The sequence below is a fragment of the Sciurus carolinensis genome, unplaced genomic scaffold (assembly GCF_902686445.1).
Source record: "Sciurus carolinensis unplaced genomic scaffold, mSciCar1.2, whole genome shotgun sequence".
Taxonomy (NCBI): Eukaryota; Metazoa; Chordata; class Mammalia; order Rodentia; family Sciuridae; genus Sciurus; species Sciurus carolinensis.
This window is the reverse complement of record NW_025920192.1, coordinates 163,192-172,001: the sequence shown is the minus strand read 5'-3', so window position 1 is coordinate 172,001 and position 8,810 is coordinate 163,192. Positions and strand designations below refer to the sequence as shown.

The 8,810-nt window shown below is 38.6% G+C and overlaps 1 non-coding gene across 1 annotated transcript; it reads right to left on the bottom strand.

Annotated features, from left to right (window-relative positions):
• Positions 1 to 375: 375 nt before the first annotated feature.
• Positions 376 to 448, bottom strand: Trnat-ugu (transfer RNA threonine (anticodon UGU)). Its single transcript has one exon. It is a non-coding gene; the product is annotated as a tRNA-Thr (tRNA).
• Between the last annotated feature and the right edge of the window lie 8,362 nt (positions 449 to 8,810).

Sequence of the window (8,810 nt, the reverse complement as noted above, 5' to 3'; positions counted from 1 at the left end):
GACTTAACCAAGAAGGAGATAGTTTGTTCATTGCATCTAGATTTTTTTTTTCTTTTTGGCAAGAATATTATGCAGGTTTTATTTAAAGGTAATAATACAGACTTCTCCCGTGAAGAAGAAGGGAACCATGGCTGATTTTCTAAAGTCCCAAGAAGTGATCTCAACCTGCATCTTTTATAAAGTCTCTTTTTTTCTCCAGTTCTCTCCCCCCTTATCTCTCCTTCCTGCCTATGTGACTAGGCCTGGTTTTGCATTAAGTGAGAAGCCATGGGCAGGGGGAGGGCCAAGGTGATCCAGGCAGGTAAGCAGTCAGGGGGCATTAATTAGCAGCTCCATGCTTGCAGTCCTTTTTTTTTTTTTTTTTTTTTTTTTTTTTGGCAGTGCTGGGGATTGAACCCAGGGCCTTGTGCTTACAAGGCAAGCACTCTACCAATTGAGCTACATCCCCAACCCTCATGCATTCAGTCCCTGATAAAGGCAGGTAAATTTGGTAATCAATGGACTCTGGAGATCCTTGACATTGCATTTTTCCAGGGCCAGTCTCCAACTTCCAGAGGCAGATGACTTTTATGGCCTTTGTTTTCTCACTTTGACCTGATCCCCTATTTCTACACTAAATACCTGTCCTTCATCTGGCTTCATTCCCCCCTTTTGCTTGCATCTAGATTTTTGACAGATTATTTTCACCTTCCAGCTTGGGCTTGATTTCAATGCTCTATCCTTTAATCTTTGTTCAAGAATAATTTTTTTAATTTAGAAACTGAAATATGCCTATCTTGTTAGTTTACTGAGATTCATATCCTGTCTCCTTTGACATTGAGGGCCTGTCTAAATTTTTTTATGGTGTCCACTACTGGACTTAGCAGTTTTAGCTGTGCTTCCTCTAATTAACAGACCCAAGATCCTAAATTAGATAATCCTTAATACATGATTTTTCCTTTTGACTTCTTAGTGTAATACAAAGCTGCTCCCCCGCCCTTTCCATTGCATCACAACCTAGCTCGTCAGTCTGAAAGCTGCTCTCCCCACCCTTTCCAGTGCAGTCATTTTCCCCACCTCCCAACTACTGTCAGTCTGTGAACATCCTAGCTAGCTATTGGTTCATCAGCCAGCTTGCAAATATCCTTCTCCATTATTGGTCCCCTGTTAGCCTGGTGGGATTCTTAAAGATAGCTTCACCGCCTTCTTTTCTTTTGCTTTTCTCTCCCCCTGGCTTGCTTTCTTTCTCCTCCTCACTTTCCACTTTCTCTAGCATGTGCCCTTTCTCTTTCCCTTTCTTTTCCTCTCATTTTCTCTCTTACCTTGCAGGGAGAGCACTCTGTTTGCTTAATAAACTCCCTTATGTGATTTCCCGTGTCTGGCATGGTTTCCATGGAATTCCTTACACTTAATATTCAAGTTCATGCAGAATTTGAAAAGTGTTCAATAGAGAGCTAAAAATGATCTAAAGTGTGGAGAAAAGAGTGTATGAAAAATTAAAACAATCTTACATTTTCATTTGGATAAATAATAAATTCTAATTTAAGGAAGCACTATCTTATGGAGAAAAGTAAGCATCTTCCAAGAAAGGTGAGAAAAAAGTAATGGAAACACTGTAGAATGAAAATCCAGTTTGATCTTGAGGAGTGGACATTGAAAATTTGACAGTAAAGTCTAGCACATAACTTCAGAGGGTTCAGAAACCCCCATGAAATTGATGCCTCAGGGGGAATCTACACAACCTTTTGATTTAAGGACATTTTGGAAAGTGATACCTGTAAGACATGAGAATGGATCATCCAAGAACGGTGACCAATATTCCTTTGTAAAAGTGCTTTAGAACTAGAATTTTTTTCATTGAAGCCAAATGTAAACTATCATTTGTATACATAGTGACTAGATAATGTTTTTATCAAATGTACATAAAAGGTCAAATGCTGAGTATCTCTACCTCCTACAGCTGTATTCATATAAAAGAGTATGTAATCAAATTACAGGTAGAATGCTGTTTTATTTGAGGTTTTATTATTTATTTGTACTTGAACTTACTCTTCCCCTAATGCCATATACAACTCAAAATGCTTTGGTTACTTCTCTGAATCCCTACTTTTTTGCCTACAAATTGAGAAAATTTTGACTACATTGTTTATTAGATCCTTCACATAAGATCCAATGATAACTTTAAAAACAACTAACTGACCTGTACTCAGACAATAAAATTTTAGGTTTACTTCTTATTTATAACAACTATATGAAGTAAAACTGAAAGACCCTCCATTCCCCTGTCCAAGGAAGATCACGCGAAGACACTGGCTGCAATAGCAAGAGGCTGTTTATTGATACACAGGCGCCTGCGGGTGCTCAGCAAAACCTCAGCCGGAGCTTCGGTGAACTGGCACACCGGGCTTTGGGGTACAGGTTTTTTATAGGGTAAAGGGGCAGCTTTCACGCGTGGTAAGCAACAGATTTCTTATTAGTTATTTTGAATCCAGCATTTAGACATCCTTGGAAAAGCCATAAATTTACTTTAACTGGAGAGGGGGGATGATAGATAGAGACACAGACAGAGACACAGGCTTCCCCAAATTGCCCGCAGCCTCGCACTTCCGCACCTGCATAAACACAGGTTTTTCCCTAATTGCCCGCAGCACGGGTTGTAAAAATGGTAAAGAATGTATAAACACAGACTTCTTTCATTTTATCTGTGAAGGCCCGAGAAGGAACCTTGTTAAGGATAACCTTCCTGGGGGGGGGGGTCAGAGTGGCTCAGAACTTAGGATAACATGCTTCACAAGCCATAATTTTACTTTGTCATTTACAGTCCTTTGTTATCTCATCCTATTTACTCTGTCCTTGGTCAGGAATCTGGTATCAGAAGTTTTACAGGACAGTTTTATAGTTCCTGCTTATCAGCTCCTGTTAGTTCAGACATGCTCTGACTTTCCCAATTATCCTGCCCCTTTCTTAGCTAAATCTTCAGATAAATTCCTTTAACATGCCCCGTTAATAATTTTTCTTTTTCTCTTAAAATAGGCCTGAGCTGGTGGGGCAGGGGTCTTTTCATTCCCCCCTTTTTCTTTATCATGGATAGAATCTTATATCCATTTGTCCATCCTGCCTCGGTTATCAGTTTGCTTAATCATTTGGTACTGTTGAGTAAGGACCATAGTTTGGATTGTTTAAAGGGAATAATACAGACTTCTCCCGGCAGGGAGAAGGGGGCTATGGCTGATGTCCTAAAAGTTCCAAGAAGTGAGCGCACCCTTCATCTTTTATAGGTTAAAGTCTCTTTTGTTCTTCAGTTCTTTCCCCCCTTTTTCTATAGGAACTCCCAACTGCTTTAAGGAAAAGGGGGCGTCGGTCATTCTGGCTGCTTCAAAGCTGAAAGGGGGCAGCAAGGGACAAAGCAGTTTGGGGTTCCTTTTTTAAAAATCGGGTCAATCGAGGGGTCCAAGGTAGAAGTCTGGTTGGGGAAGAGCAGGTTGTAAGTCATCTGGGGGTGGGTGCTTCTATGATAGAAGAACAAAAAGACATGAGTATTGAAATGAGATTAGTACAAAGTAAATGTTGCAGCATCTGGAACATGCCACCGAGTATCATGAAAATGACAGAAGTCAATCTCTCACCAGGCGGGTGGAAGAATTGAGAAATTGTTCCCATAACTAGACCTAGCAAAGGCTGGAAAGGACAAGGCCTTTATTTGGGAACTTTAACATTGTCCAGGTTATCAGGAATGTAAACACAACATTTAACTCGTAATGTCATAGATATCCCAAAAAATATAGTTAAGCTACTTAATGTCATCTGATTTTTGTAAAATATCCCTTTATTGGTATAACCTGTGTTTAGTAGCGAGCTCTATACTTCTGTTATTTAGGGCTAGGTAATCATATGAGCAAACATAGATTAAGTCTACCTGTGTAGCTTAGGAAGGTCTGCAGGCCTTACACTGACTAAAAACTTCTGACTCTGACAGTTTCTCTTGATAGTTATCAGGCACATTTGCTGAAGAATCTTTCTTTCATTTGTAGCTTCCAGTTTTTATTCTAGTGGACTAACACAAGTGTACATCTTAAGTTACATTTAACTGTTATTTCTTTTAAATGCCCAAGAATGGTTATATTTTGGTTTTAACTGTTTTGCTGGGTGTCTAAGATCAAGTTGGTCAAATTGACCTGGTTCATGTCTTGTTAAAGATTCAGCTGAGTTCCCACAGGGGTCACCCGTAGAGAACTTAAGGGCAGCTTCTTAGCTCCACCAGTGCCATTGATTAGGCAGGGTCTCCTTGATCAGGTGACTTCCTTTGGAAGCATTAAGGGATGTCTCCCTTTTTCCATGACCCTCCTCTGCAGCAGATGCACTGAGTGATTCTCATCCTCTAGTCTCAACAATCTCCTTGATCAGGAGGTTGTGTGACCAAGAGTTGCAGCGCTCCTTAGAGAAGTCCTCTTATTCCCTGGGTTCAGGCTGACTGAGGGCAAAAGTCCAAATACTGGTTTATCTTGCCTTCTGTATTTAATTCCAATCTCTAAGTTTGATCTTAATCATCCAGCAAGCCAGTTTCACCAGTCATAAAGTAAGAGTACTGGGCTTTAACTTCAATGTCCATAACTTTACAATTATTTACCCTTTTATCTAACTGGAGTCTGCATTAGTTCTGGAAGTTACCACTATCTGTTCTGGTATCTGTTACCACTATCTGTTAGGTGATGGCTTATTATCACAAGTTACCTAGGTTGTGTGTTCTTGAAGCAGCTACTTCTGCAAAACATTAATAGGTAACAGTTTCACAAAATGAAATTAGCAAGAGTAAAAATATATTCTGCTTGTATAATAGCTATCTTGAATTTTGACTGAGAACCACATTATATTCCCTATTTGAGATCATAGTAATTTTACAACAAAAACCAATCTTTTGATTATAACTTTAAATAAGCTGAAGTCTGACTTATTTTGGAGTCACTCTAACATGCAGTAAGGTGGGAGGCAGAGCCTTATCTCAGGTAAGTTGTGACTCTTTACAGATTTTAAGTGTTCTAATCCTACAACTAATTTTTGCCCCTTTTGCCATGACCAGTATGACCAAATTTTCAAGGTCAGTGAGGGTCAAAGAAGTTTTAGAAAATAAAGGTTTATAAACACAGATTTTGAAGATTAAGCTGAGATCAGATGGAGCTCTGTTCTCTGATGGAAATGTAGATCTAAAGAGTTATGTTAGCAACATTTATACATGTCTTATTATTAAGTTAAAGACTATGTAAGCATTATTCTTTGTTTTCAGGAGAGTTACAGAGACTAGACCATCTACACAACTTTTTCCCACAACTGCAAAGTGCAATGTTAGGAACTCTGTGTAGCTCTCAAAGAAGTCCACTGTCCAAAGTTACTGTAAGGTGGGCAGGAACTAGAGAAGGGAACTGATGAAACACTGGTTATCTAGCAAAACAATTTCTTTCTGCCCAAGAGCTGTGTGCCTGATATCAATGTAAGAGCTGATAGGACTCCTGTACAGAGCCTCCCCAGGGAGGTTACTGCCACAGCATTTAGGCATCTTGTGCTCCTACACAGGAACACTTCCAGGCACCAGGCATGCTACAGTCATGAAGTCAGGGACCCCAATCTCAGTCATTGTTGTCCCATTTTTGCTATAATGCATTATACTCTTTCTTATATGTCATTTTAAGAAGTTTATATATATTGATTTCTGAGTCCATATGAACATTAGTTAACACAGTCTAACATTATATCCAAAACAGGAATCAATAAAAGAAAGGCTGAGAGAGCTTTCAACTTTTCTTTTGTGTAGCAAAATGCTTTTACCTTCTACAATATGAACCTTTAAACAAATCAGGCTGTCACTAACTCTTAGATATATATTTACATTTAAATTTTTATCTCAGTGAAATAAGTAACCAATTTTACATATACCTTACTGATAATATGTCCCATAATAGAACATTAAATGATAGAAATAAATCCCCAATTAAAATTTACTCTTTATAAGTTTAAGATTACCATTACAGACAAGTTTAATCTGGAGAATAGCAGCTTGATAAATTCCCTGCTTTAAAAACTTGTATACCTGGAAAATATGAACACATTTAATATACAACTAGTGACCATTTCATAATTACCTTGACACTTTTATTTTACCAAATTTAGTTTTTAAAGAAAAATTTAGACTCTGTAACATAGTACAATACTCTAACAGTTGTTTAACCATAATTGTATAAACCCCAATTTTTAAGACTAATTGTCCTAAAGACAAAAAAACTTAATAGACACAAAGTTAAGAGTAAATTAGTGTTTCTAAGAAATCCTTGCCATTTTACCATGTCATTTTACCATGTAGATTAAACTTTGGTTTATATCAGAACATTAGTATTTCACCTTAGGAAAAACCTTTACTAGCTTCAGCTGTCTCACATACACACAACCAACTTAGTTACACACAGACTTGTTGAAACTTGCCCTTTACTTACACACAGACTTTCTTAGCACTTACTTAGACCCTCATGTATTCCATCACACAGGCACTTTCTTACCCAGAAACATTTTCTTTTTCTTTTTATTAAATGTATTTTCAAACCCAGAACCTTTTATTCTCTCTTTCCTATCTGTTGACCCCTTTTTGTTCACATTCTGAAACAACTCTTATGAAATTTCTGAACTTAGATAAATTACTCTATTTTAATAAGTTTAAATAGTTTGTTGTTTATAGTACTCTAATTGAAACACAGTTGAAACTTTTGGGACCCTTTGTATATAGAATTCCACTTGTTAGGACATAACTCTTAGTAACCTTGTTTTTAGTTTAGTGATAACACAAAGCAAGTTTAAACCCTTTTTATTTACCAACCTATGAAAACACCAATAATGTTTAAGTATGATACCCCATGGAATTTGAGGAGTTAAGAGCACCTGATGTTATTTAACAATGAGCATTTTAATTTTGCAAATTAATCAGATGTCACCAACAAACACATTTGAGTAGTCCCATACAGGTTAACTCTAATTCACTTATTCTGTAAAAACCAAGAAAGCAGTCAAGTGTCCTGAACAGTATTTGCTGTCTCTTTCCTGTTGAAGAAAAGTCCTAGGAACAATTGATATTAGACATTTTATTAACATCAATATTTTATTTGCTTGACCACCTAGAGATTTGTGAGTCATTTTCAAAGACATTTTACTTTCATTAGTTTACCCAATTTGAATTGAACCTTTAAATCACGTGAATTAAAAGTATTTGGATCCGTTTTTAAATTTTAATTTTAGGAGCGCAGTTTTGATACAGACAAAACATGACATTAGTACGACATACAAATAATACAAAATCAAAGGCCTTGTAACTTTAACTTTATAGGTGAATCTCCATTGCAATGTAACAGACATTTAAAAACTCTAGTTGAATAAAAAATGGAACTGATCAAAAAGAAAAAAAATCATTAACCTAGGTATGCAGGATCAAAATTATGAGCTCAAAAATACAGCATTAGAGAAAAACAAAACAAAACAAAACAAGAATCCTAGAGAATGAGTTAGTTCTGTGTAGCAGCCCAGAAGTTTAAAACGGACACCTTTTTTTTTTTTTTTTTTTATTCAGGTTACCCCTCTTTCCCGCTGACTCTGCTGCAGTTTACATTCCAATGCAGGCTTTGGCAAGGCCAGGCAGAGGGGAGGGGGGATCACCTAGGACTTTTTAACCCTTTTTCTTCCTGGTTGAGAAATCAGGTTAGGTTTGAATGCAGAAGATCACAAAACATCATTTCTCACTACTTTTGAGGAATGGAGCTGCTGAGCTCTCTGCCTAGGGGGATTGGAGTAAACAAATCTCTCAGGAACAAGGAGAAGGACTGTAAAAGTACCCTGCAATGAGTATCCCCCAGCCTAAGATCAGATTAACACAATGAAAAATTTAATAGAAGTCAAGATTAAAGACCATATAGTACAATACACAAACAGACAGACACGTAGTGCGCTAAATCAAAAATTGGCTAGCTGGTACTTTGTCAATAAAAACAAACAATTTCCAATTATATCAAAGAGTTGCCCAGGTGCAACACAATGCCCAAATGGGACAAAGAGTTAACCAGATGCGACAAGTCACCCAAATGCAGCACAGAAGCTGCTCAGATGCAGCACAAAAGTGCCCAGATGTGAGAGTCACTCAAATGCGACAGTCGCAAAGACCCTTCTTTGGGCCAGCCTACGTTGAAGGTTGGCCATTCAGAGGTGCAGAGGGTTACCCACTTCTTCTTTTTGACCTCGACCGACAAGTTGCTGGCACGGTTCTGGACGTCTTGCCAATGGTCGAGGGTGAGACTCAGGGGGGTTACCATGGATTGCCCCATTTCAGTCTCGCTGGCAAAAAGGAAATTAAGAAACAAGCACAAGCACAAGAGAACGCAGACAAGACAACAGATTACAAACGCTGCGCGTCTTCGGCACAGACCGAAAGTAACAAGCGGCGTCGGGAGCGTAAGCCCCTCCGGCCAAGAAACAAATTACAAACGCTGTGCGTCTTCGGCACAGACCGAAGTACAAGTGGTGTCAGGGAGCGTAAGCCCCTCCGGTCAAAAAACAAATCCCGACGAATCAGGCACTAGGACCCCTAGGACGTCTCCCAGGGTGGCAGGGGAGAAGTCTGAGTTCGTCAACTCCTTCTCGGGCTGCCCAAAGTACAAAGTGACCACGTGTGATCATACAAACGCTGCGCTCAAGAGATGTAGAAACAAACATGAAACATGAAACAAACACGACAACGAGCTTGAGCTGGCCAGTTTACCTCCCAGTAGTTCTTCCAGAATTTCCTCGGGCAGGGATTCGGGGCA